The sequence below is a fragment of the Aphelocoma coerulescens genome, chromosome 4 (assembly GCF_041296385.1).
Source record: "Aphelocoma coerulescens isolate FSJ_1873_10779 chromosome 4, UR_Acoe_1.0, whole genome shotgun sequence".
Taxonomy (NCBI): domain Eukaryota; kingdom Metazoa; phylum Chordata; class Aves; order Passeriformes; family Corvidae; genus Aphelocoma; species Aphelocoma coerulescens.
In genome coordinates, this window is record NC_091017.1 from 72,226,631 (window position 1) to 72,234,916 (window position 8,286).

At 40.1% G+C, this 8,286-nt stretch overlaps 1 long non-coding RNA gene across 1 annotated transcript; it reads left to right on the forward strand.

The window, feature by feature from the left end:
- Nucleotides 1–3,821: 3,821 nt before the first annotated feature.
- LOC138109168 (uncharacterized) lies at nucleotides 3,822–7,771 on the forward strand. The gene is made up of 3 exons (XR_011150323.1): nucleotides 3,822–3,931; nucleotides 6,888–7,033; nucleotides 7,272–7,771. It is a non-coding gene; the product is annotated as an uncharacterized lncRNA (long non-coding RNA).
- The last annotated feature ends 515 nt before the right edge of the window (nucleotides 7,772–8,286 follow it).

Here is an 8,286-nt window from a genome sequence, read left to right on the forward strand (position 1 = left end):
TTACTTTCTTCCAAGGTAGCCAGAAACTAACATATATTCTGGTCAGCTCCATTCCAAAAGGCTGGAAAATACTGCCCAAAACTGAAGAAACTGAGAGCAGGGATTAACCCACATATACTTCTTGTTCTGCACAAAGTGTCCTTTCATCCTGGTTGAGAATCCTTTTCCAAATTACTTCTCTTACACCAGTCACGTGTCTCTTGTGGCAAAAGGCACGGCTCTGTGAGTTAAATTGATATTACAAGTAGTAATTAAGTTACTGTGTGGTGCAGCAAAGGAGTGTGCAGTTATGCATTCCCTGATCACAGAATCACAGAATCATAGAATTGGTTGGGTTGAAAGGGACCTTAAAGATCATCCCATTCCACCCCCCTGCCATGGGCAGGGACACCTTCCACTAGACCAGGTGGCTCAGAGCCCCATCCAACCCGGCCTTGAACATTTTGAGAGATGGGGCACCCACAACTTCTTTGGGAAACCTGTTCCAGTGCCTCACCATCCTAATTTTGCTCTCCCAGAGCTGCCACCCTGGATCTGCTACCAGAGCCTTGGGAGACCTTCTTCTCTATATAACTGGGATTTTTGCAGTTGTAATGACTAAAACCATTACAATAGGTACACAGAATTAAGCACTGAATATCTCTTTTGCTTTTAGTGTTCCTTTTTATAGAGATAGTTTTATTCAGGCCTGTCCACATACCATCTGACCAAATACCTTACATGTCCTATCCTCAAATGAAATTAAATCAAAATATATTAAAAATAGTTTAAAAGGAAGTAAAACTAACCAGAAGGTATCTACAAATATAGTAAACACCAAGCCAGTGTTCATTTCCTTGCAAAAATTCACCAATAAACAAATCCTGAAATATTTATATGTGGAAATGAACAATGGAGAAATAGAGAACGTTGCCTTTACTCTATAACTTTTCCCTGCTTACTGTTTATTTCCTTACGGGTTTTTTTACCTCTGCTTTAATTCTAAAACATGAAAATCAGCAGACCCCATTTCTTCTTTAAACTGTCTATTTGCAGCCAGATCTCTGGTGCCTTTGAAAAATGACTACGTGAAGAGGCTACCTTGTATTCACACTGCTCAGCAGCTGCTCCAGCTCTTGGACCTCAGGGAATTCTGGTGTCACATTTGCTTCACACAGTATCCAAGGAGAGAGAAAGTCACAGCAGCCCTGCACTTGATAGGGCTCTCGTCCTGTTCCTCATTTGCTGTGGGAATGGAGCTGGGGAGCTGCAGCTGTTTTCTCTTGTCTCTGTGGCTCATGAAGTGAGTGTCCAATGCAGGGGCACGTGTTTGTGTCTGTGCAAGGACACGAAGAGGGGCTGCTCACTCGGGATGTGACAGGAGCCTCTTTTTCTGAGAGGCCACCCTGCATAAAAGTTCATCAATGCAAGTAAAGGTTTGGCAATGAGCAAGCCTAATTTCTCACACTGATAGTGTATCTTTAAAGTAAAGTCTGCCTGTATTTAATTTTGAATATCATCTTAGAATCCTTTCTTCAGGTCTATAAATGCCTATTGAAGTTGTATAGTTTAAATTTCCCCTGAACAACGATGCTGAATGTTAAGGGAGTTAAAGAGTATAGATACAGAAAGTAAAAACATTTTATGTTGTAGAGCTGTTTTATCTCAGTAGTGGATAGGTATCATAAGTTGAAGTTGAGATTAGAACAAGCCAAAACAGGAATGAGTTTCACACCTTTTTCTTTAATAAGAAGCATAGTTGAGGGTGTGAAAATTCACCCATTTCCAACGAGGACTGACTCTCTTTTGTAAAATACATGAGATATTATGTTGACTAAAAGCTACAGGGCTACCATCATATGGTCAGGATTTTGTCTATCTCATGTGCAAGGTCAGATCAGGTATCTGCAATAAGCCTGGCTCACAGTTCAGGCTATGGAAAATATCTGATACACAATGGAAATTCGTGTTCTTAACTACTGGCATTACGAAAAACCTCACGGTACAATTTGGGTCTATGTCTAATATCCACCTATTGTAAAGGCAATTTATCTATTTGTTACTTGTGGAAAGGACCTACAGTTGTCTGTTCTTCCTATTTCTGGGTCTGCTATAAGGTAAGGAGGCAAATAATTTATTTCTTTGCTCTATTCATCTTCCGTATTAAAAAGAAACAAAATCATGTGACTAAATATTTTGCCCTTTAAAAACTTGCCCTTTTTCCTCTTAGAAATTCCCTTCTTATTCTGTCCTCCTGTCTTCTCTCTGTCTGCTGACAGTGCATAATCACAAGGCTATGCCATGCCACAGTGCTGTGGAACAGCACAAATACAATGGGGGAGCACAAGCATGGTGCCACTTCTCATTTCAAATATCCCTGCTAATTCTCTGTGGCTTGAAACCAGCAATGAAAGCAGAGTCACATGCAAAGGAAGGTCTGCCTACTACTTACAGGACAGGGGTCCAAAAAGCTAAATCCCTCCAGGCATGCAAAAACACTCTTATCAAAGGAGCTGTTCATAGGCACTCACACAGTGCAAGGACAACTTGGGTTTTTCTGTGATTAATGATAAGTTTGGAGGAATGCAAGCCACACTATACCCAGGGATTAACTGTTTATCAAGCAAAATATATTGGGAACTGGGCCAGCTGGGGCTGCTGAGCTACACAACATTCACTTGTTAGGTGCTCCTTTCCTCTCCTATTTCCATGAGCAAAGGCTGTGTGTATGTGAACCCTTGCAAAGCTTTTAAAGAATAACTGTGCACAGAAAGTCTGCTTTTACTTGAATGTAGTCTCTTCTGTCTTCTGAAGCACTTGAGGTCAAGCTTTTATGAAGACATAATGTCTCCTCTTATTTTTGCCGCCAGCATAAACTGGGCCTCATAGACTGAACCGTTGCATTGTAACTGATATGCTTTCACTTACAGCCATTTACACTGCTATTATTGCTTATTTCCTATGCTATCCAGCTTTCTAGAGGCTATGCAAATCAGAAATGTGGGATTATTTGTGTCAACAGTGGATGTTTTATTAGAAAGCCTGTCTTTGAAAAGGTGGTTTATGTGCACATCGTGCGGGAATACCTGGGCAAGGTCCAGGCACCCGTGCTGGATTCCTACCAGGTATTAAAACCCCAGGTCACACTTGTGGCCACATTGGGAATGCTGACTTCAATGGGACTGTGCTGACCTGCACAGCAGTTGAAGCTGGATCATCTAAAAGAAGAGAAATACGTGATGATAAACACTTATCATTAACCAAAATTTTCAGTTGCGATAGGAGTAAATGTCATTTAATTCCCAATACCCAGGCAAATATACAGATGTTACCATGGGGAACTGTTAAATTCCAGACTGTATCACCCACACTGGCTAACATCAGGTGCTGGAATTGTTAATAACCTTGTCTTTCTAGCAGTCCATAGAAAGGATTATATTTTGAAACTTGAGGGCTCTGTCTCTAGGTCTGAGTTTTTGTTCTAGAACATTCATGTTGCGGTGGCTAAGTCCACTTTAGATTCAGTGAAAATCATTTATCAAATGAAGATGTAGCTAGACAGGTTTAATGCCAGGAAAAACACATAAATCTTCAGACCACAGCAAATCATAGATAAAACCAGCCAAGAGGAGTTCTTGGTAGAAAAATTAAGCCACATGACCTTTTTGATTGCTAACAAATAACTTAGTGGTCTCTCCGCTGAACTTACACAAAACAGCAACACCTGTGATGGTGGTTTCTGTGGCCAGGACACCTGTCTGCTAGAAATTGGGTCAGGGTGTGATGACTCAGTTCTCAAAAGCTGCCAAGCAGCTGTCAGATGGTGGGAGTTTTTACTGCCTCCCAGCTTTGCTGTGTGTGCTAATTGCTGACTTGGAGGTATATAGCCGTGAGTCCCTACCAGCTTCTCTCCCTGTACCCTGGGTCCTCCTTTATTTTGACCACTAGAAAGGCAAGTGTGGCTATTTTTATATCCAATGTCCATTTTTAATATGGTTTGTGTGTGTGTGGGCATGGGAACAATTCTTGGCTTGAAAACTAAGCATACTCTCTGCACTGACGCAAATCAGGGGCAGCTCTGAATGATTTTTTGGGAGGAGGAGTTAATGCTATTTTATCCAAAAAAAGAATCCAGGGACCCCTGATCATAGACTAGCATCCTCAGGAAAGCACCATACTCTGCTCATTGCTTGGAGACTTTGAGAAAACTCCAAAATAGGGTCTCAGAATGGGAACTCATGTTTGGCCATCTAGAATACAAATCCCTGTTCCAATGGAGACATGTAGATGCAGTTCACCCAGAAGTGTTTAAAACAGGCAGTAGTCTGCAGCAGTCTCCTTTGCTTAGAGACACTACACACAGGGTTCATTTTTAGTTGGTTAGAGATAAGTGAAGAGAATCCAGCCTCTGTGTGATCAGCTTATGATCTTATGTGGAAAATTAATAACATTGAGAAGAGGGGGTGACGGAGGAGCTTCCCACACAAGGAAGGCAACTAACACTAGAAGAATAATCTTTTCCATTATTTCCTAGATCATTGTTTCCCTTTTTCCAAGACACTATGACCTGTTGTCTTCCAGCGGCCAATAAAATGCAATTCCATCATTGCAGTACTGAATATGCAATATTTGTAATAGAGAGTAGAAAATTAAGGTGTAGAAGGTAAATCATTTATCTGCAGCTGCAAAATACATCAGTATTAGAACCAAGCTAATTATTTAAGGGTTGCTGGTTCCCATGCCTCTTTCAGAGCAAAGTAATACCTTATTAATGGTTATTCCTGCTGTATTTAATACAACAGGAACCTTAAATAATCTTTATTTAAGGAGCTACAACTCCTATACTTTAAATTGCTTCACTGTGCAGCTTTAAGATGCAAGTGGGCTTGAAGGAAAAAAAAGGGGCTGACCTCATTTAGATTTAATTAATTTTCTCTGAGGCTTGCTTGGTAAAATCCTTCTTTTCTAAGGTAAAACAACTGTGATATCAGAGAAACAATGAGATGGAGCCCAAGAGTTTGAAACCATCTCTGCTGGGGCCAAACTTCCACTTGTGTTGGCTGCACATTAAACCTCTTTCACACATTACAACAATAACCATTTCAGGGTCAAAAGCTGCTCAGTACACCAGGGTTCCTTGTTCTCCTGTTTCAACTAGCTCTTACTTCTGGAGAGGAAGAGGCACTTGTTTACATCAGTGAGCAGGTCAGGATCTGCTTTTTCTCTGTCCTGCACACAGAGTACCTTCTGTAAGTGGATCTGAATGAGTGACAAGGCTAGGCATGCCATGGTTTTCAAAAACTTCAGCTGACTCACCTGATTGTAAGATACTCAGCTATTATTTTAAAATGTTTCTAGATGTCTTTAACAAAGAAGAATTTGAAAATGTTGTCATAAATGGTCCAGAAACAGAAAGTAATCATGAAAACCCCAAATTGATAATTTTCTTATTTAGGAGAACATGACTACCAATAATTTCAAGGTTTTGGAAGCTGATTTAAGACTTCTGAATGCTTGGTATTTAACACTAAGTTGTATGAACACTGAAGAGGCAGTCCTGTTTCAGACCAATTTTATATATCTGTGGGTTCTGTTTCAAGCCAGAATCATAGGTTTCCAAGTTCACGCTTATTTTTGCAGGAGAAGCCAAGAGAGGTTAGTGCTTGCAGGTTTTATGAACTCTACAGGCTTTCATGGAACCAATTCTCCAGGCTTCCAATGTACAAAGACAACTTTGTGTAACAAAATCCATGAGCTGATACAAAAGCTGCTATGTCCCAAAGAGCTGTAAAACCACCGATCAAAATCTGTCCCCCAAATTGAAAGCTGAACAAGAAAGTGAAGATACATTTATAGATAAAATGTCCAGTTGGATTATTTTCACAAATATCAAGTCTCCTGGGAACTTGCTTTTGATTAAGGACTGATCAGGTATACTTCTGGGCTGCAGTTATCTTGTACCATGGAAATTAACAGGGTTTACTCATATCTATAGTATCAGCCCCAAACAAATGCTGCAGATTTCTTCTCTTTCATGATTGTAAACCCCATGTACACTTTTTCTCTTTCCCCTCCAAAAAAGCCTTTTCATTCATGCCTCTACACAATGATTTTGTTCTTCAGATGGGCTATAACTCATCCATAGGAGCCACAGCTTGGTTGCTGGCTTTATAAATGTTGGCTGCCCTATGATATGAATTTGTTCTTCTTCTCCCAGTGCTGCACACAGGCAAAAACTTTGGCTTCTCTTTCCCAGTCCATGTTACCACCTCTGTGGCCAACCCTGAATTCCCATTTTCTATGAAAATTTTGGAGCCAGCCACAAAAATCTTTAAATATACTAGCCTGGTTCTCACTCCACCAATCCTATTTTTGGATAGTGTTGATTGTGGTTGATGCTGACAGCACATCTTCCCAACTGAGATTGGACATTTGAATCCAAAGAGCTGAGCAGTCCCTGTGTGATCTCTGTGCAATTTGATGTCCTCAGTCAAGTTTGTTGCTGCTTGTGCAGCACTCAGGACACTCAGGATGTGCCAGGAGGAACTGAGGGTGATTCAAAAGCAGAAAGAAGGGGCCAGAACATGACAGAACTCTGTTAATAAATGCAAAAGTCTGGCAGGTACAGTCAGCAGAGCCCATAAAGCAAACAGTAGCTGAAACACTGTGCAAACATTTTCCCTCGGGCCTTCAATGATTCAATCACTTTAGCCCATTAATAGTAATTACTGCTGTAGGCATGGGAGCAAATTTTGGCTTATATGAATGTTTTGGTAGGTAACAAGGAATAAAAGTTGGTAACTGTCTTGATGACAACCAAATAAGCAAGTGACCTTTGAAAGGAATATTCACTAGAAAGAGGTAAAAAGGGCTTGGCAAAGAACTGATTTTTCATGTCTCTGTGATAGGTGGAGAAGCTGACAGGCTGAAATGACATTCCCAATAAAGATCATCTCCCACCTGTGGCTGGTACAAGGATTGCATGAAAGAATATTCATAAAATAAATGCACCCAGTGTACTCTCGTAGACACAAGAAGCTCAGATTAATTCAGAGTAAGTTTAGAGTTACTTGTCTCTCCGACACCAAAACTCACCCCCTCCCTCACCTGCCAGCTGAGCTCATCTCTACCTTCGTCCTGGCTTTTATTAACACTGCTTGCATGGAGGCATTCACTTGATATTTAAATTGACAGCTCAATTATCTTTTCAAATTTAGTGATATGACAAGCCAGGGGTTTTATCCCATTACAATATTTCTAAGTGACAAAATTATTTTATCTCTCCTTGACAGTATTATTGACCTGTAATCAGCAGACGAATGGGAGAAACAGAGGTCATCTCAAAAGTAAAAAGCCAGTTAGAAAACTGTTTGGCCAATTATGTCAGTCATCTTGACTTAATCTTGCAGCAGAACAAGGAAAGATTTGTTGCTATGAACCTTGGCCCAGCAAACCCTACATGGAAATCTTTGCACTCATTTGAAGGGGGGTGTCTCATGCGTATGACTTCTTGCAGTGAGGTCAGTGGGCCCCAGGGGTTGATGGAGGATGAAAAATAGTGAGGGGTCAAGGTTTGTAAAGCAAATCAATTTTCTTAAAGAGAAGATTCTTCTCAGAATCAAGAACCCTGTGGCTATGTTATAGGTCAATTTTCACAAGGTTACAGCTGCTACCAAGCATCTGGGCTAGACAGCTTTTTTGACTGTTAAATCTCTTCATCAAGTTGGTCAATGTTTTTCTTTTAAAATATGTTTGCTTTAAAAAATACTCAGCATTTTTAAAATAAAACAGAAATGGTTATCACACATGCTTCATTTATAAAGCTGTCTCATTGACACAGGAACATATAAGCCATCTGTGGGCTGCTTAATCATTTCAGCAACATTTGTTTTTCAGTGTGTCTCTTTAGTTGGGCTATTAAGCTTCATCAGGAATAAAACACGCAGTAAATGAGAAAACAAAAATATGTTTAATATCAATAATGAAAAGTTTTTGCCAACCATTTGAAGTGGCTTTAAATCAGAATCTTCTAGATAGTAGGTCTTCAAATGTACTATCAAAACCTCAGCAGAATAGATTGTTACCTATTAATTGGCATTAAATATAAGCTTTCACTGAGCTGGACAGGCCCATGCTACAGATGAGACAAGCTTTGATTTCCCTTAGCTTGGCCAAAGATTTTTGGGTTATTCACCAGTCTCTACTCAAAGCTGGAAAATCCCTCTATTTTTCAGCTGGATAAGGACAGTCATGGACTGATTTTTCTAGGATTTTCTAGGGTTGAACATCATTCATACAACATCCATC